Below are 22,596 nucleotides of genomic sequence, written 5' to 3' on the forward strand. Positions count from 1 at the left end.
TGATGTGTGTGTTCTATTCTTCTGTTTAAGATAGTATGGTCCTGTAATTCACTAAATTCAATGTCTGATTCCTGTTACTATGATTTAATTTGACACTTGGTTATTGATATAAATTAAAGCAAGCTTGTATATATCTCTATTGGCACAACCCATGGAGCTTCATCCTCATACCAGTGATTCTTTAGCAAGCTACACCTTATGAGAATTACAATGTTATAGTAAAAAGTATAAATTCTAGAAGCATGGTTAGCAAAAAGGCGAGAATATATATTTCATTTAGCTGTGTAATGGAGTCAAAAGATCGAGAGGATGTCGTTACCATCTCCAACACCAGTCGAGGGAGCAACAACAGGGCACCGACAAACAATATGTGTACAACCAACCTACACAATAAGAAGAGCAAATGGAATGGAAGTTTCTCGGCGTGCCATCCAATTGCTTGATATGACTCGTAGGCCCATTGATCTGACGCTTTGGAGCTCAACAACCGAGCAAGTGGGCAGTGAATTGCAACAAAGCTACTACTTGCAAGACACTACAGTTCTAGTGGTTAAGGGAGGCCGTGTTACTGAGTTCAATGGAAGAGTACTCAACATCACAGGTAATACACAACTGATGATCAATCTCCAAATTCTAGAGACAACAGAGTTAAAGTCATGGTTCGATGACAATGTTAAGGAAAACGGTGAGCCATCGATTAGCTACGCCCCACAACCTCTTGCAGTATTGAGAATGACAATTCATGACATACATGATCAAACTGTGCATTCTACTTGTGCTATAAAGTACATCGTGAAAGCAACCATTATAGAGGTCAACACAGACAAGCTATCCTACCCGGCTTGCCCCAACCAAGTCGCAGGAAAGCAATGCAAGAAAAAGTTGTCTGAAAATGCAAATGAAGAATGGTACGGTAAAAAATGTGACAAGCAATTTACAGAATGCAATTATAGCTACATGGTCCACCTATAATTGCAAGACCACACTGGGGAGCTATGGGCAACCACATTTGATGAAGGAGCAATACAATTGCTCGACATGACTGCGAACACATTGCTGGAGCTAGCACCTGAAGATGATGCTTGTGGCGGGGCCGCTGTGGCGGCGACGGCAGTTGGTGTCGCTGCCACAGCGGCCCCGCCATATTGCTAACCACGAACGTTGTAATTGTGACATCCGCATGCGCATTGCGACGAAATAAGCATCGCGTGCATAGTGACGCCATCGCATTTGATGATTTTGTGACACATTCGCAAACATTGCGACGGCCAGCGACGTCGACAGCAACGCTACCGCGCCGCTAGCACCGTCGCAAGTTTTCATGGACGTCGCAAGTGCGACGCCCATGGAAGAACTGTAAAGGCTCCCGCCTCAACAAATCTGTGGGTAGATGCTGACGCCACCCCGTCGCAATGCGTGGCGAAGACGTCGAAATTGTGAAGGGAACCACATCCATTGCAACGAGAGCAATGATGGGTTAGAATGTTGAGCTTGCGACGGATAGGTGTCAAAATTGCGACGTCCAAGAATAGACGTCGTAATTTGCGACTAAAAAACAACGACGTCTGCTGCCGTCACAGTGGTGACACATTTGCGTCGCAATTTCGACACTTGGCCATCGCAAATCGATGCCAAATGTATTAGTGTGTTAATTTAATATAATTTAATCAATATTTTTAAAGATTTAAAAAAACCATCTTCATACATATTTAAATATTTGAAGAATAATAATTTCTTAAAAAAATTATAATTAAAAAATTATATCATATAAGTGTAATGTTAGAATTCATTTATTCTCTTTAAATTATTAAGATTCAAAATAATTATCATTCAAACTACATATATCAAATAATAGTTTCTAACATAAAAATATTTTTGAATTTGTAATATGTAACTATTATAGCTAAAAAATTATTCAATAAGTTTTATGAGTTTGATATAAGTCTCATGTGTTTCATATTTAATATATTTCATCCTTAAATATAGGGTAGTGGTTCCTGGAAATCCTCTCCTATGAGACTCAAATAATATGAGCCAATCAAACTAAAGTAAAATATTTTTCATTATTTTAGAAATTAAGATTTGACATATAAACATTAGAAAAAATCAAAGGATTAACTTGATTATAAAAATACTTACATTTCATTGGTTGAAGTAGGAAGAATTAATCACTCGTTATGCAGAAGTGATTGCAACAGTATGTGCCTCTAACAAATACAATAAGGTTTGACATTCCATAATTCATGTCACCCTATTTATATGGGAGTGTGATTTGAGAAATTGGCTTCAAATTCTATTACTAAATAAAATAAATGGCATAGAAGATTAATGAAGGGAAATATCCACCAATCAACGACCGGTTATGGAAGGAAAAAACATAACAATATTTGCACATAAAGAAGAGACCCTAAAAGTAATGAACAACGCAAATTATTGGAATGGGTATGATCTGTAACAAGTCATGTGCCCAAGGCTGCCAAGTATGTCTTGGCCATTATATTATTGGTGATAATAAGAGCAAGGTAAAATATTGTAATAAATATTTATTTCACATTCCAATAATAAAAGGTGGGCCTTAGGTCAACGTCGAAAGGTATATTTCTAAATTAATATATTATTTCCATTGATGTTATATGTGATAATTTAAATCAAATTATTAACCATGTCTTATAATATGTCTATTAGATGAACTTATTTTTGAATTTAATTTAACTGTAATCATTAAAAATAATCATTGAAAAAGTTTGTAAAACCTTTTGTGTCAATATGTAGTGGATAGGGAGTGTGCACAAGGGTAGGGGTAATTCACTCATGTTGGGCTATTATTGGAGCCCATGTAGATCGTGTCCAAACTCGGGCATATATAAATCTACCATCCATTATGAGATTCAACACACACATTATTATGAACGATATTCTAAACTATTGATATTATGAGATTATGTTGTTCACAAGTTATTTATTTAAACCAAAAATAATAATCTCAAGTACTCATTTTACATTTTAGGATCATTTTAGTTTCTCCTAATAGAAGGGGTCATTAGAATAATTTAATAAATGAAAAAGCTTTGGGACTTTAGGAATAATTACCAAAAAAACACATAAAGAAAAGGCATAATTGATAGCCCAAACTAATAATGTTGTTAATGCATGTGTAAGAGTCATATTAGTTATTATGTTGTCATTTATGTAAAGCTTTAATTGGGTAGACATTATGCTAATTCACTAGAGTGCCATATCATTTGATTGATGAAGAGGATTTCAAGAAAGTATTATGCGTTAGAGTGTTGATAAGAGTATGGTATTCAATAGGTACTTGAATGAGTTAGACTTTGATAGTATAATATTGGTTTGATTTCTTTAAATGATCTTAAGAAAGATGTATATGAAAGATAGTTTGATTGGTGAATGAAGGAATATAGTATTAGACAAGCTGCTACTGTTGTAACCAAGCCCCTAAGAAAGAAGTGTTGAAGTTTAGTGTTAACTGAGTTGATTATTGACCTAGAGAATTTTAATGATCACCAAGCGTGAACATGAAGAACAATTTTGTAAAAGATTAATCTAAGGTTGACATTTGGTAAAAATTTATAATGTTAGAGAAGTTTAAAAGACAAGGACAAATTTAGCTATGAAATCAAAGACTAAAGTAATTCAAAGTAGATACAATGGAGAAGATTTATCATTTTGAATTGGAGAACAAATTTCAAGGAGGAAGTCTATTTCTCGAGCATCTAGATTCATTGAATTCAAATATGATGGAGATCTACTATCATGATTAAGCGGTAAAATATGGAAGATTTTGAAATGGAAAAAATTATCAATTTAAAGGGATGAACAAGATGTTTCTTGTTTTTAATTATTGTTAAAAGTTAAAGGTATGGATTAATTTTTTGATAGAAGGTGAATCAAGAAAAACAATAGTGTGAAGATAAAGCAGAGGAAGTTCTAAGTTGAACTGTGAAGTGTGTGAATCAGCCAGAAAAGTATAAGAAGGAAGAGATAGAGTGAAGTAGAGATCTGAACAAGAAAGGTAGTGTTAAAACCTATTATATCATTTTAGTGTTTTATATTAAGGTAAAAAATAGGTTTTGAGGGGAACTAAAATCCCTTACAACTAAGCAAAAAAAAATATGATAAAGGTTCCCTAGGTTTTACAAGGGCTTGGAGCCTAAAGTTCACAAACACATCAAAATACTAAGTTTTACAAGGACCTGGAACCTAAAAATTAATGAACAAAGTTCAACACTAGGTTTTACAAGGACTTGGAACCTAACAGAGTATTAGAAAAACAAAAGTTGGAAATGAAACATAAACATGGAAACTAGGACCAGGAACCCAAGCAACAACCAAAGCCTGCAACTAAACTAACTCTTTGATCACCTTAGCTAATTCCTTACCAGCCACCATAGTACCTTGAAGGATATCCGCCATAGCCAAAACCAGAGTATCAACAAAAAATTTCTTTGTGCTTTGCCTAGTTCTCTTACTAGGGCCACCATATAGCTTGACTGCAATATGGGAAATGATTTCCTTATTACTTCTTTTATCGATGCTTCCAACATCAACACACAAAATTGAGGTTACCATGTCTATCCTTTGACCACTGTCCTTAACTAGCTGGCATAATTCTATTTTGTAGGCCTTTAACTTCTCAGGGATATTGCCCATCTAATTCTCTAGCTGGATTCTCTTCTTTTTTCTTCATCTAGTTCATTTTGGAGCTCTCCCATTTTTTTTTGGAGTAAAATGATTTCATTATAGAGCCAAGAATCAACTTGGAGGAGGCATCAACTTTCAATTTAGCCTTATCAAGGAAAGACAACTTCACCATGTTGTTTTCATCTTCATTGGCCTCATCATCATACATCTTCTCTGAATTAATAGTCACATCCTGTGTACCATCTAGCTTTAATTTATTTTCTTTGTTTAGACCCTTATACACCATATTATCCTTCTGCTACTCCTTGTTTGAATTTTTCTCTTTAATCACAAGGGCATTATCTATTGCACCAAAAGACCGATCTATCAATGCTCGATACAACCACTCAACTTATAGTACACAAGAGGTGTTAAACTGTTATTCCAATTCTTGAGGGGAGTGCTGAAAAAATTTCTAACAAGTTCTTTTGCTTTTCCTTCATCTTCTTCTTCATCATCACCTTCACTGCCATGATCTTCTTGTTGAAAATATAAGGGGAGTAACTAAGAGGGGAGGGGTGCATTAGTTACTACAAAAATAAATCTCAGATCACTTAGATGTCAATAAAAATCAAAAGATAAAATCTAATTAAACTATATTGTGTTGTTACTCAACAAACACACATGCACTCTGTTTACACTAGCAAATGCTATAACTCGACAAATACTAAGAATCAACTTTAACTTGGAAATAACTAAATATACTAATCTTAATATGATTAACCTTAAGTTTAACTTAGTTGCATCCACATAAAATAAATAGCATGAACACAAGTGACACCAAGATTTAACGTGGAAACCCAATTTGGGAAAAATCACCAATTGCAACTAGTTACTAATTTTTACTCTTCTGAAGTGAGCCTTATTAGGAGCCAACCCTATTAAAGGTTACAAAATAAATTTTTAGGTTTGACCCTATTAGACAATTTGATCACCCTGTTAGGAGTGGCCTTGTTAGAGGTCTTAAGACACTTCAATCTAGAAATGCCACCTAGTTAGAGGATTTACAAATAGTTGTTAAGCCAACTCTATTAAGAGAATTCTGACTTGAATACTTCATCCTTCATGATCAAATGTATCTTTGTTGCTCCTCAAGGATATTCTACTTATCCTTCTAATTTTCTTCCTCTAAGCATCTTCTAATCTTCTATTATGTTCCACACATTCAATTCTCAACTTGACATTATATTTATATCTTACACATTGTCAAGTCAACTTGAATACAACTTATAATACTTAATATTCATCTTCTTAGTCGGCTAGAACCAACCATTAAATCAATTGAACTCAATATGCCAAAGTAAGAAAATCCTTTGTTAGTCGACCCTACTCGGTAGACACTAACTCAGAAATGATTTTCTTGTGTTAACCAAGTGAACTCGGTTAATACTACATAGTCATAAAGTTCCTTTGGTAATTGAGTGATCTTGGTTAACACTGGTTTCGTCCAACATTTTTTTCATTATTCGAGTGAGCTCGGTTAACTCTCAACTTCTATAATCTTTCCTTTGACAATCAAGTGAACTCAATAGACATTATCTTCTAAACTTGGCAAACTTTGGAATGCTTGACAGACACAGGAAACTGTCTTCATCCCCTGAGTGAGCTCGACATACACTGACTAGCAATGATATGACAGTTTGTGTAATATCAAAGACAATACACAATTAATCAATTAGTTTCAACAATCTCCCTCTTTGACATTAATGGCAACACAACATGTCATAATACAATGAAATTTTTAGAGAAAGAATAAAGTAAGGAACATATCCTTAGTTTCATTATGATTCTCATCCGTGAGAACTCCCTCTATTAATGTGAATTTCCTCTACCTTCAATTTCTCCCCCTGTCAACAAAACTTTGTCTTCAACATCTTCTTCTGATAGAATACTTTCCTTCTTTGATATCAGACCAAGTTCTCCCTCTTGGACGTCTTTAAAAGTAATAATTTTTTTGTAAAATATATACTCTGCCTCTTTATAAATTTTTTATGAGATATGATAGAAAACTTCTCCCTCTTTGACATCTCATGCCAAAGACAATATTTAGTGAATATCAATATACCCCATGTACTAATTCATTTGCAATGTGCCTCATCAATACTGCATCAACTGTCTAATCTTCAACATGCTCTAGTTGATGCATCACTAAACTACATTTAGTGAACTTTAGATAGGGGAATGACCCCTAACTCACCTCTTAGATAAAAAATGCATCCTTAGGTAATGGCTTATTGAATATGTCTACAATTTGTTCTTTAGTATTCACATATTCCAATCTTACCTCTTTATCTTGTACCAATTCTCTAAAAAAATTATATTTCATAGCAATGTCCTTGGTTTTTGTATGCATCATAGGATTCTTTGATTTATTAATTACACTGGTGTTATCACAGAAGATAACCATTGGATCCTTGATCTCTACCTTCATACCTGCCAATAGTTGCTTGAACCAAAAAACATTGGAACAATTAACTGTTGCTACCACATATTTTGCTTCTACTGTGAACTGAGAAATACAATTCTACTTCTTGCTTGTCCAAGACACTACTCTTTTACCAAGAAAGAAAGCTCCACCACTGGTGCTCTTTTTGTCATCAATACTTCCTGCCCAATCAACATCTGTGAATACTTTTGAAAATCCAAATTGCCTCCTTTTTTGTACCACAATCCATAGTCTTTAGTACCTTTCATATACCTCATGATTCTCTTGATTTCCATCATGTGATTTTCTTTGGAATTTGCTGAGAATCTTGCCACCATACCAACTGCTAATGTAATATCATGCCTTGTGTGCACTACATACTATAATTTTCCAATAATTGATCTGTATGTAGTTTGATCGACCTCTTTGGAGTTGTCATTTTTGGAAAGCTTATGTCTAGTAGATATAGGTGTTCTGACTGGTCTTGAATCTTCCATTCCAAACTTCTTTGGAATCTCCTTGATATATTTAGATTGAGTAATATAGATGTCATTTTTCGTCTGCTTGATCTGCAATCCAACAAAGAATTTTATCTCTCCAAAAATGAACATCTCAAATTCTTTACTCATCTCTTGTAAAAATGCCTTGAATAAGTCATCATTTCTTGTAAATTGAATGGCATCCACAAATATTTCTACCAACACAATCTTCTTGTCTAGTCCTTCTTTGATATACAGGCTATTGTTATCATTTGTTCTTTGAAAACCAATATTTATCAAGTAGTTATGAAGTCTTTCATACCAAGCTCTAGGAGTTTTTTTGAGACCATAAAATTCTTTGTCTAATTTGTAGACCATATCTCTTTTTCTAGGATCCACAAAACCTTCAGGCTGTTCTATGTAGACTTTCTCATCAAGAATTCCATTCAAGAATGCAGATTTTACATCTAGATAATAAACTTTAAATCCTTTGTGTGCTACATATGTTGGTAAAGTTCTAACATCTTCTAATCTTGCAACAGGATCAAAAGTTTCACCATAATCAATACCTCCTTCTTGATAATAACCTTTGCAAACTAACCTTGCTTTGCTTCTTGAAACTTTTCTATCCTCATTTAGCTTATTTCTGAAAACCCACTTTGTGCCAATTATATTTTTATCCTTGGGTCTAGGAACAAGTCTTATTCCTCTCTATCTATTCTATTTCTTCATTCATAGCCTCAATCCAAATTTTATTATCCAAAGCATCTTTAACATTTCTAGGTTCAAATTCAACAAACAAACATGTACCTTTCAATTTGTTTCTTGTCATTGTTCCATCTAATTTGTCTCTAATGATCTAATTAGGTGCATGGTGCCTTCTAACATATCTTGCTAACATAGGTACTTTGAATTTATAACATGTTACACTAACCTCTTCATGATCTTCTATATCAAGATCAGGTCCCACTTTCTGTGACTTGGGTCCATCTGACTCAGTTTGCTCTGACACTAGCTTGATAGCTTCTCATTGTGACTTGGGTCATTCAAACTATGACTTGGGTTGCACTGGTTTGAACTCAATAGCTTTTCAAGATTTTGGAGACTTGGGAGGTGAGGCCTCATAACTTCAAAATAGATTTGGCAATGTATTAGGTTCATAGTAAACAAACCTTCTATAATCCTTAGGTTCTTTGTTGCTTTCATCTTCACTCTTTTCTACAAACTCATCTATTCTCACATGTGCACTTTCTATGATTTTATGAGTGGATAAATTCAAATGTTTATATGCTTTACTTCTATAGGAGTATCTTAGGAATATGCCTTCATCACCTTTGACATCAAATTTACCTATCCTAGATTCCTTCAAGATATAACATTTGCTACCAAATACTTTAAAGTAACATACATTAGGTTTGTAGCCATACCATAGTTCATATGGAGTTTGATTTGAGTCTTTCTTCAACTTTACTCTATTCAAGGTATGTACTACAATATTGATTGCTTCATGCCAATATTTGATTGCAACATTCTTTTCTATCATCAAGGTTCTTGCACAATACATGATGGGTCTGTTCCTTCTTTCAGCTATACCATTCTGTTGTGGTGTACCAGGGGCTAATACTTGTCTCTTAATTCCTCTTTCAATGCATAATTCATTGGAAATGAATTCACCACCTTTGTCTAATCTCAAACATTTCAGTTTCTTTCTAGTTTCTTTCTCTACTCTTGCTAGATACCACTTAAATTTTTTAAAAGCTTCAAATTTTTCTTTTAAATACATTATAGTCATCATTCTAGAATTGTCATCAACAAATAAAATGAAAAACTTATCTCCACTATAGCTTTCTATTCCAATAGGTCCAAAAAGGTCTATATCAAACAACTCCAAGACTTCTTTTGAATGATAGTTCTTGCTTTTGAAACTAGTCTCTCCCATCTTTCCAATTTGACAATTTTTGCATAGACCCATATTAAGTTTCCTCAAACTAGGAATACCTCTTACTCTTTTATTCTTTCTTATCTTGATTAGATTATCAAATGTAACATGTCATAACCTTTTATGCCACAACCAACTTTCTTCTACTTGAACAATAAAACATGAACTTTCACTGAGATCTAAGTAGAATAGGTTTCCTTTTGTTTGTTTGCTAGATGCAACCAGATTTCCTTTTCCATCTAGTCGTTTGACCTTCCAATTCATGAATTCTACCTTGAATCCAATGTTATTCAACTATGTCACACTTAGTAGATTATGTTTTAGACCTTCAACCTAATAAGAACTATCACATCTAAGTTCATTGGTTAGTGAGACACAACCTTTTCCCTTCATTTAACAAGGTTCAATGTTTCCAAATCTCACACTACCACCATCATAGTGTTCCCTGTGTTCAAACTTTATTTTATAACCAGTCATATGATGTGAACATCTACTATCAATAATCGATGTATCATTCTTTCTAACATGAGAGATAAGTGCCATTTTATCTCCATCATCAGATTCATCTATTACCACAATATGTACCATTTCATCATCTTCACTACTATTTGAATCTTTAGCTATAAAACAAGATTTATTTCCTTTGTCTTTGTAGTCCTTGAAATTCTTGAAATCCTTCTTGTCTTTGTACTTGTTGTGCTTCTTTTTATCTCTATCTAAGTCTCTATTTGGACACCTTGCAGCAATATGTCCAACTTCTTCCCAAGAGAAATAGATTAAAGGAATTTTATCTTTATACTCCCTTTGCCTTTGGGATACCTTCTTGCAAGAAATGCTTCAATGGCTTCAAGATCACTATTAGAACTATCTTCCTCTTCACTTTCAAATTGTCTGCTTTTAGATCTTTTAGCTTTCTTCTTGAGTGATACCTTGGCTTCAAGTGCAAACTCAATATTGCTAGAACTAGGAGTATAATTATCATAGTTATCTAGTTCAAATGTTATCAATGTTCCCACTAGAGCATCCAACGTTATCTTGTTATTTGGATCACATCTCATGTCTTGAATAGTAGACACTTTGATTGCATAGATAGGAAGAAGGGTTCTGAGTACCTTTCTTACCATTGTTACATCTTCAATTGTTCCTCTAGAGGCTTTGATAACACTGACACTGACTTTGATTCTCTCAACATATTTTGCAATATTTTCATCCTCTCTCATTTTCATCTGATCAAACTAGCCTCTCAAGATTTTTTCCTTTGCTCTCTTTACATTATCATCGCCTCCATAGATATCATTTAGTTTGGTCCACATGTCATGAGAAGTAGTACATCCTTTGACCTCATCAAATTCAGCACACTTAAGAGCTAATCCTATGTAAATCATTGTGATATTATGATTTTTCTTTTGAATAATTTCTTCTATGGTCATTGTACCAGTAGGAGCTTTGTAAGAAGTTAAGTATTTCAAACTTGAATCACTGATGGTTTCTAGATGAAACTTCATAAGGTCTTGCCATGTCGCAAAGTTTTCTATGTTCAACTTGGGAATCTCTCTTTTGTAAGATATCGATCTTTTAGTTTAGGTCCTTGAAACCTTCTCTAAAAGCACCAAAAGCTCTGATACCAATTGTTGGAAATATAAAAGGAGTAACTGAGAAGGGAGGGGTGAATCAGTTACTACAAAAATAAATCCCAAATTGCTTAGATTTCAATACAAATCAAAACATAAACTCTGATTAAATTGGATTCTGTTGTTACTCAACAAACACACATGCACTCGATTTACATTAGCAAATGTTGTAACTCAAAAAATACTGAGAATCAACTTTAACTTGGCAATAACTAAATATACTGATCTTAATGTGATTAACCTTAAGTTTAGCTTAGTTGCATACACATAAAAGAAATAGCACAAACACAAGTGACATCAAGATTTAACGTGGAAACCCAATTTGGGAAAAACCACCAATTACAACTAGTTATTGATTTTCACTCTTCTAAAGTGAGTCCTATTAGGAGCCAACCCTATTAAAGGTTACAAAACACATTGTTAGGTTGTACCCTATTAGAGGATTGGATCACCCTATTAGGAGTGGCCTTGTTAGAGGTCTTTAGACACTTCAATCTAGAAATGCCACCTTGTTAGAGGATTTACAAATAGTTGTTAAACCAACTCTGTTAAGACATTTAGATCACTGCTACAATGGTTAGAGAGTAACAATGAGATGACCTAATTTTTGATGCAACTGAATTGCTAATTATTGATCTCAATCATAGCTTGAATACTTGGTCCTTCCTGATCGAATGTATCTTTGCAGCTCCTCAAGGATATTTTTCTTATCCTTCTAATTTGCTTCCTCTAAGCATCTTCTAATCTTCTATTATGCTCCACACATTCAATTCTCAACTTGACCTTATATTTATATCTTACACATTATCAAGTCAGCTTGAATACAACTTAGAATACTTAATATTCATCTCCTCAGTCGGCTAGAACCAACCATTAAATCAATTGAACTCAATATTCCAAAACAAGAAAATCTTTTGTTAGCCAATCCTACTCGGTAAACACTAACTCAGAAATAATTTTTTTATGTTAACCAAGTGAACTCGATTAACACTACATATTCAAAAAGTTCCTTTGGTAACCAAGTGAGCTCAGTTAACACTGGTTCCATCCAACATTTTCTTCATTAACCAAGTGAGCTTGGTTAACACTCAACTTCTGTAAGCTTTCCTTTGATGATCGAGTGAACTCTGTAGACACTATCTTCTAAACTTGGCAAACTCTGAAATCCTTGGCAGACACAAGAAACTATCTTCATCACTTGAGTGAGCTCAACATATACTGACTGACAATGATATGACATTTTGTGTAACATCAAAGACGATACACAATTAGTCAATTGTTTTCAACACGTCTCCTTTTCCTTCTATGATTTGCAGTGGTGATTCTCCAAGCTTACCTTTTAAGCCTTGGATCATTTTCTTCCTCTTTTTGCCCATCTTAGGGACTTTTATTTGCATTATCATTTTGATCTTTTTAGTCTCATATGTACCAAATGGCTCGACACTCTTGTTAATTTCTTTTGCCAATAGTATTTTTATAGCAGAAGGCACTTGATTAAATATAACTTTTTACTACATTAGCTTTACCCATGCCACCCTTGATATTACTACTTGTACATATGTATAGTCAGTATCAACAAGAAAAAATATGTGATCATAATATTGATCAACCACTAAATTAGGTATCCTTGACCTATTTAATTGTTTCAAAATTTTTGCCCAACTATTCAATATATTAATTTATCTACTCAATCACGTATTTAGCCTTATCCCATACTACATATCCAACCATGCGAAAAGAGTTCTGAACATTAAAGAATATACATAATATGAGAGAGCTAAACTTACATGAGGTGTTCTTTTCTTTTCTGATTGCATCGAGGCTCTCTAGTAGTTGTATCAATTGCAGCTCAACCAAGTCATAGATGTGGTCCTTCTTGACAAGTTTACATCCCATGTCAATAGCTACACAAGGCACACTACTCAGTTGGCTCGACTAATAGAACTTGTGTGCAATCACTCAAACTGTAAATTTAATGACTAGATCTTCAATTGAATCAATAGACATTCCTCAGCCATTCCACTTTCCCTTTGTGAGGTCTTCAATTATGTTTCTTTCTTGGCAATGAATAGTCTTCACTTTTTCAAGAGTAGGGTAGCTAGTTACATGATGTATGATGGATTTTGTGATTTTAATTGGCCATTTCTCCAACCATAACATCATATCATGCAACCTTCTTAGAACAATTTTAACCCATTCAACCTTAAACACTAGGGAATGAGTTAACCTTTTCTCGACCACAACTCTATTTTTATCCTTTAGTACTCCATTCTCGCACAACTTATCATATGTGTTTCTCAATTCAAAGTCACCAATTTCACCAATTTTGCACATCTACCATGACCTTACATCATGCACCATGATTATATAGGGTGAAATTGAAGATAATTCTCTGGTGAGTCTCCATTCATCGCAATCTCTAGATTTGCCTTAAATTTTAGTGGAGGGCATGCATCATTATGAACAATTTGACCATTACTACCCTTCAATATCTCCCTCTTCTCACTTGCAGATATAGATGATGCCATTTAGAAACTAGGGTTTGAACTTCAAACTATTTCATAATTTAATCAACTCGGTTCTAGGTAACTTTGTACACTTACACTCTTTGGCTGATGACACACACTAGAATATTTCTACAATTCATAGAAAACACTCATTGAAATCATCTTTCTCTTTTCTCTCAGAATTTGATATCCTAGTGAATTGAAATAAACTCAAAAATAAACTAAATGCCTTGAAATGATAAAAAATACTCTTTCATTTAATGCTCCATACATTTAGTAGGTAAACACAAAATATATGATAGTTGTCTCATCTTGCATAAGAAAACTCATCCTTTATAGTCTCATTCACTTGCTTAGTGAACACATTAGCTCAGTCAATACAAGAACTCAGTCCAAACTATAACTCGATCATAACTGAAACCAATGATGTTTGGATCCAACTATGCACCAACTCGATATATGTGTTCTTTTCTTGGTTCACACTCTAAAGATCTATCATAATGCATCTCATCTCATGTATATATGGACTTCACTACATCACATAATAGGAACGAATGTATGGTATATCATTTGAAATATAGTTCCTCACATACATTCTTTACTTAGTTTGAGGTAGTGTAATCACCTGATCTATTGGATTGGGTGATCTCGACATCAATAGATCCACTACTGCTACCATCCTCCTTCTTTATCCATGTTTTATTTGTCTGGTTTTTCACTTGTTCAATATTTACAACTTATTTTCCTTTTTCTTGTTCATTGTTAGGTGTTGGTGATTAGGTCCTATAGTTTCTTCTCAAATGACCAATCTTATGACATTTATAACAAACTATACAACCATTCACCCAACTCTTGGATTTACCTATGAAATGTATCCTAATACAAATTTTTGCAATATGGCCATATTCACCACATAATTGATAATTATATCATGTGTTGTAATCCTAATTGATTTTGTTACCTTGCTTAGGTGCATTTCCTTGCTTCTTGGGTGTCCAAGTAGGTTTTTCATTAGATTTGCAATCTTGTGCTCTATGATCATACTTTTGATAGTTGTAGCAATATCATTCAAATCTAGGTACAACTGGTGTATTACTAACCTTTGATCTGCATTCATGTGCTTGATATCCATGTTTGTTACACTTAAAAAAATATCCATTGAATTTGGGCTTAGAATTTGAGCTTCCAATCTTAATTCTACACATATTTTTGGTATGGTATGACTTGCCACAATGATAACATATAGGTTTTTTGTCTTTTGCCTTTACATTCTTCTGTTCTCCACTCTTTGATGATTCTCCTTCCTTGGTAGATTATAGGTTCTCAGTATAGCCTAGTCCAGAGGTATCATAGGGTCTTCTCTGTGATCACATTAGTTCTTCATAGTGTCTCGCAACTTCTTTAGGTTTAATCATCCTTTCAATGAATTCCTTTTCAGATCTCAGCTTGTTCCTTAGATGATCATTTTATGATCTTAGATTGACAATCTCTACATCTTTCCTATTCATATCTTGATTTACACTTAGTAATTGGTTGAGCATATCAAATTGTTTTTGTGTGATTTTATGCACATCAAATATCCTTTCATCAATTCTTTTATCCATTTGTCTCTTTTCTTCACTAGCTATTATCTTATATTCTTCAACTTTATTTGTTCTATTCAGTCACTTCACATAGCCTTATTGATTAGATTTCATGTTCTTTCTTCTGTCCCCTTATCTCTTCATTTTATGTATTGTTCATGTCCAAGAGATATGCTATTGATGCATCACTTTCCCTTGAATTTCCATCATCAAGTAGACCTTTGGTGTCTTCCTCCTAATATTGTGTATCATTCTACTAGATTTCCATCTCCTTCCTTCTCTTTAACAATTTCCTTAGTTCTTCCCTTATTGCTTCAAGTCACTGCAATGTTAGCTATATATCAAGATTTTGATTTTCAATGATATTTCCCAACTTATGGGCCCTCATCTCCAATATCTTGACTCTAAAGTATTTAGGCTTTTTCTAAGATAAAAAAAATTCTGATAACAATTATTGGAAGTCTATTGGGAAAGTTAGATACTGAGAGGTGGGGGGGATTTAATTAGGATCTATAAAACTTTTACCCTTTGAAACAAATATCAAATCTGATAACTTTGCCTCTAATCCTTCTAACAACAATATCATAAACCACATAAACATTTACTATAATGATGTATTAAATATAACAACTAATCACATCCATGAAATAAGTAAATAAATGATCAATACATAACAAAAATATTTTAGTTACCTAGAAACCCTCCAAGGTGAAGGTAAAACTTGGGTGGGGATGACAACAAAAAATCTTCACCACTACAATAATAAAGTTTGCATGTTAGGGTTACACTTTTGATCACTTTTGATGATCTACCCTGTGAGGGTTTGCCATGTTAAGAGCTTACAAGACTTATTCACTCTACCTTGATTAAAGGATTTAACTAAGTAAGCACTCTCTAATGATATTTTCAAAGGTCTGATAGGGCCACTCTATTAAGAGATTTACCTTAAATCACTTGCTAGAATGTATAACTACTTGATACTTTAGTTTTCAGTTTACATTGAATAGCCTGAAGGTTTTGTTGATCCAGACAAGAAGGCCATGGTCTGCAAATTGCATAAAGCATTATATGGTCTGAAACAAGCCCCTAGAGAATGGTATGAAAGATTGCATAACTATCCTATTCAGATTAGTTTTCAAAGAACTAATGACAAAAATAGTTTGTACATAAAGGAAGGACCAAATAATAAGATTGTTTTGGCAGAAATATTTGTAGATGATACTTTGTTCACAGGAAATGATGATCTTTGCAAAGAATTTTCAGAAAAAATGAACAAGGAATTTGAAATGTCAGTGTTTGGTGAAATAAAATTCTTTTTTGGTCTTCAAATTCAACAGAGTAAGAATGGCATCTACATCACTCAATCTAAATACATCAAGGAGATACTGAAAAAGTTTAGTATGGAAGACTGCAAACCAGTTGGGACTCCTATGTGTACTGGATTAAAACTTACCAAGGATGATGAATCAAAGGAAGTGGATTAGAGATTGTATAGATCTATGATTGTAAAGTTGCAATATGTAGTGCACACAAGACCATACATTGCCCTTGTAGTAGGAATTGTAGCAAGATTCTCAACAGAACCAAAAGAAAATCACATGATGGCAATCAAAAGGATCATGAGATACTTAAAAGGAACTTAAGATTATGGATTATGGTATAAAATTGGAGGAAATCTGGATTTAAAGGTGTTCACTAATGCAGATTGGGCAAGAAATATTGATGACAGAAAGAGCACAAGTGGAGGAGCTTTCTTTCTTGGAAAAAGGTTGGTTTCTTGGACAAGTAAAAAGAAAAATTGTACATCTCAATCCACAACAGAGGCTGAATATGTTGCAGCAGCAGTAAATTGCTCAAACATTGTGTGGTTCAAACAATTATTGGAAGGTATGAAGCAAGAAATCAAAGAACCTATTGTTATTTTTTGTGATAACACAAGTGCAATTAACATCTCCAAGAATCTAGTGATGCATTAAAAAACCAAGCATATTGCCATAAAGTATCACTTTGTTAGAGAATTGGTGCAAGAAAAGGAAATAAGATTGGAATATGTCCATACAAAGGAACAAATTTTTGACATATTCACAAAGCCTTTACCTAAAGATGCATTCTTGTATCTAAGAGGTAAGTTAGGGGTCATTCCCCTATCTAAATCTCACTAAAATACAGCTCTAGTGATGCATCAACAAGAACAGAATTGAAGATCTATTAGTTGATGCAGCAAACCAACGAAGACATTGCATATGAATCAGTACATCAGGTACAATGCTATTCAGTTGTTTTGAGTTGTCTTTGGCATGTGTTGTTAAAGAGGGAGAGTATACTGTCATATCTTTCTAAAATTTGTAAAATAATAAGAGTTTGTGTAAGAAGAAGAGATTATTATGAAAGAGGGAGTTTGTTGTATTTGAAGAAGAAAGTGAAGTATTCTGTCAGTAAAAGACTTGTTTTCAAATTTCATTCTGCTATGACATGTTGTGTTGCCATCAATGCCAAAGAGGGAGATTGTTGGATACAATTATTCAATTGTGTGTTGTCTTTGATGTCACACAAATGTCATATCAGTCATCAGATAGAGTCTACCAAGCTCAAAAGGTCAGCAAGGCAAAGCACAGTGTCTACCGAGCTTAGAAGGTTAGAAAGGCAAAGGAAAGAGTCTACTAAGCTTAGATGGTTAGCGAAGCAAAAGGAAAAAATCTATCAAGCCCAGAAGGTTAGTAAACTTGTAGTATCTATCGAGTAAATAGTTCTTACCGAGCTCACTCGGTCATCAAAATAAATGTGGTAGAAGCAGTTCTTACCAAGCTCTCATGAAGGAATTTAGTTCTTATCGAGTAAACTCGATAGCCAAAGGATTTTACAGATGTTGCAATGTTAACTGAGTCAAGAAGGTTAAATTAGGAAATTTTTGGAAGCAATATTTACTGAGCAGGGTCGGCCAGTAAAGGATTTCATTGTTTTATGAAATAATATTTATTTGTTTAGAGTAATATTTGTAGCCGACTGATGTATGGTTTATTGGTAAATGTAACATGTAAATGGGCCGACTTGACAATCTGAATGGTATAATTAATAGTTCAAGTTGCAAATTCTAAGTGTGAGTGAAGTGGAAGTGGAATTAATGTGATATGAGGACTGATTATTGTGGAAGCAAATTTGAAGGATGATCAGAGATCATTGAGGAGCAGCAAAGCTATATTTGATCAAGGAGGATCTAATGATGCTGAACAGAGACCTATAGTCAACAAATTTAGTTGCATCTTGTTTAGGTCAATTCATTGTTGCTTTCTAACCATTGTAGCAGTGATTTCAAATCTCTTAACAAAGTTGGTTTAACAACCATTTTGTAAATCCTCTAACAAGGTGATAGTTTAATTGAATTATTCTAAAGATCTCTAGTAAGGCCACTCCTAACAGGGTGATTAAATCCTCTAACAGGGTCACACCTAACGGTGTGTATTGTAACCTTTAACAGGGTTGGCTCCTAACAGGGCTCACTTTAGAAGAGTGAAAAATTGGTGACTAGTTACTTGGTGGTTTTTCCCATATTGGGTTTCCACATTAAATCTAGTGTCTCTTATGTACATTTTGTTTTAGTTACATGCATGAATGCTTGAAGATAAGTAATAGTTTAATTTACTGAGTTACATCATTTGTTTACCGAGTATCAGCAATAACTAGATCTTTAAGACATCTAAGGGATCTGTGGACTAATTTTTGTGAGTAACTGATTCACCTCCCCCCCACTCAGTTACTTTATCTTTAATCCCAAAAGAGGTTTCAATAAAGTATGGTTTTCATGTGGTTTGTCATACCCACATTGTACTTCAATGTCTAAATAGTTCATTGTTAGCCTCTAGTTAGAGACTAGCCACTTTTGAGCCTACTATGGGATATTTTAGTAAGTGTCATAGAGTGTTTGTAGTAATAGACCAATAATGAGTCAAGCACCAAGGTACAATCATGGAGGCCATAAGTTTGTTAGGATGTATTTTCACTTCTATTTTTCTTATTCAATAGCTAAATATTCTTGTATATCTATTTTATTGGTAGATTGTTGTAGCCTAGTGGCATAAAGAAGAGAGATCGATGGCAGGTTGTTTTAGCCTCTAGGGATAATTATTTGTGGTTGTAAATTGAATGTATTCATAAATAGATAGTCAAATTTACTAATAATGATTATAAAGATTAATTTAAATAATGGAAGGCGTATGAGATATTTAGTTCAACAAGTCATTGTTATTATCAAAGGTGTATATCTTATGTAAGATGTATTTTTATCTTTATAAGTTCTCTTTCTTTACCTTTATATGAGAATTATAAATTAAATATTTATCATGTATATAAAATTTACTATCTTCAAGGTTGTGTTTTCTATGAAGGCCTTTAAGGCATCGGGCCCTAATGGCTTCCCACCTGCCTTCTTTCAGCACTTCTAGGAAGTGATTAAAACTAAATTGGTTTGGACCACTAGGGACGTGATCAAAATTGGGAAATGCTAAGAAGGGTCAATAAAACCTTTATTGTTCTTGTGCCTAAGATCTAGACACCCAAAAACATAAGGGATTTTAGACCGACCAACCTTTGCAATACCACATATAAACTCTTCTCCAAGGTATTGGTCAACAAGATTTAACCCTTTCTGGAAATGGTTATCAGGGGCCCACAAAAGGGGTTTGTCCTAGGTCAACAAATCTTAGATGTTGTGATTACCACCCATGAAATCATTCAAGTAGACAATAGGGCATGGCCCTTAAATTAGATATTTCAAAGCCCTATGATAGAGTCAATTGGACCTTCCTATATGATGTATTGCAACATGTGGGGTTCAGAAAGGACATAGTGAATGTCATAAGAAATATGGTGGAAACCACACAATATGAGGTACTTCTGAATGGGACCCCTTGGGGTAACTTTGAAGCTAGCAGAGGCCTAAGAAAAGGTGATCCTCTATCCCGTTACCTTTTCATTATGGTGGCTGAAGTGTTGGGTAGGTTGGTTTGCATGTTGGCAGAGTTAGGTGAGATAAAAGGAATCCAGCCTACTACTACAATGTCTCCTGAGGTTATACAACAATTTGTGGATGACACTTTCCTATTTGGCAAATCCTCTATCTAGGAGGCTAGAGCTTAGAGGACCTACTCACTAACTATGAGTATTGTTCAGGTTAGCAAATTGACTTGGTAAAAATTAAGGTCTATTTTTTAACACTCCTGAAGTCTTGTAGGTGAAGGTTAAAAATATCATGGGATGTCACTCTACAAACCTCCTAGACACCTATCTTGGTATCCCCCTGATGATCAAAGATGTCTCCACCACCTTCTGGAACACTATCCTAGAAAGGATGCAAAAGAAGCTTGTTGGGTGGAAAGGTAAAGTACTTCTTAATGCGGGGAAACTCCAACTACTGGTGGCAGCTCTATAAGGTATACCTATCTACTTTCTTTCCATCTTTAAGATTAATTAGAGTATGGCTAAAAAACTCAAAAAAATGTGAAGGAACTTCCTATGGTCAGGCACATAGGAGAGAAACAAATTGAACCTTGTTAATTGGGAGATTATTTATAAACCTAAAGAGAAGGGGGGTTGGGAATAAGAAAAATTGTTGATCTGAATAACACATTGCTCACTAAAATGAGGTGGAGATTGTTGGAAAACACGATCGGGCGGGGAAGAATCATGAGGGATAAATACCTTGTGAACACCCATTTCAGGTATAATCTCCTCAATGATGACCTCTCAAGGAGCTCTAAGGTTTGGAATAGCATCCTTAAGAACAAGTCCCTTCTAAGGAAAGGGGCAAGATGGTTGGTGGGAAATGGTAAAATAATAAGATTCTGGGAGGACAATTAGCTAGGGGGGAAACCACCTATCTACAAAAATTTTAGCGGTCTATAGGAACCTTTAAAAAGAATGGTGGGAGAGAAGGTGGCTAACTATATTGATTCCCAAAGGAAATGGAAATATTTATCCACTGTTGGTATTCCTAACAGAGAGGACCCTCTAGTTAAATAATTGGAGGAACTGATCAACTACCACAAACTCCCCTTGCATGCCCAGCTTAATAAGGTGGTTTGGGATAGTTCTCAATTAAATTTTCCTACCACCTTATATTTGAAAAGGATCACACCACTATTAGATAGAGAAAGACCTGGAATAGTCATTTGCTACCAAAAGTCAATTTCTTCTAGTGGATGGTCATGCATGGTAGGATCTTAACAACTGACAACCTAAGGAGGAGAGACATACCGGTTACTAATAGATGCTATCTCTACAAGGAGGAAGAGGAAAGCATAGTGCACTTCTTTCTTGAATGCCCCTACACTTTAAGGGTATGGTCCTATATTTGAAGAAAATTCCTATTGGTTTGGGTCATGAATAGAGGAATGGAACAATTTGTGGAGAATTAGAATTGTCCCTTCTACCACCTGTTGGCACTCAAAATTTTAGCCTACATTTTGAGCACCATTGAGAAATTTGAGGCCTATAAATGCTTTGTGAAGCCTATGTACTCAACTGTACCTTTGAACCCTATGAGGTCTTTTATGCTTCTAGCACCTTTCATTTAGTGCGTCTAAGTGTTCCATGAAGTTAAAGCGTCATTCTGAACCATTCTGTGAAGTCTTTTTTTGAGTGCATTTCAAATCTGCATTTTACCCCTAGTGTCAGATAGTGATAGGAGGCTGTGTTTGCATCTGAATATCTCGCACCCAAAAATGTCTCATAACTTGCCGCTTTGGAGGTATCTAGTGTCCATACCCAGAAATCTATGTTTTAGATTTTGAGTTGTTTTGAGTTCGTTTGATTAGGTTTTGAATCCCTCAAAGTTGGTCAGTTACTGTTTTCATGTTTTTGCAAAATATTCAAAATTCTGGGAAGCCCTGTTTGACGAGTAATAACTTTTGACCAGTTGATCCAAATGTTGAAATTCTTATTGCGTCATATTTTAAACATCATAGACTTGTTATGTTTCAATTTTTAAGTCTTGACGAATCTGTTTGATCATTTTTCAAATGTGATTCCAAATGCAAATTCTATCTTTTTACTGGTGTCAGTATTTGCAGATTGATTGGAACCCCTATTCAAGATGTCATATCTTTGTACCTGTGATTGGTGAGATCGAATGGATTGTACCCCTGTATTGTCCTCCAAAAGTACTCCAAGTGTGTCAGTTTTTACGTCTTAACGAATCCGTCTGCACATTTTTCCAGGTCAATTCCATTTGCAAAAATCGTTATCTTGTCAATGTTTCCAATCAGCAATTCTAAGCAACCAAATTTAGACCTTCGCCAATTGCGTCCTATGATTCATCATGAGCCCAAATCATAGAA

This window comes from Cupressus sempervirens, chromosome 4 (assembly GCF_028749045.1).
Source record: "Cupressus sempervirens isolate cs-2001-9-10 chromosome 4, ASM2874904v1, whole genome shotgun sequence".
NCBI lineage: Eukaryota > Viridiplantae > Streptophyta > Pinopsida > Cupressales > Cupressaceae > Cupressus > Cupressus sempervirens.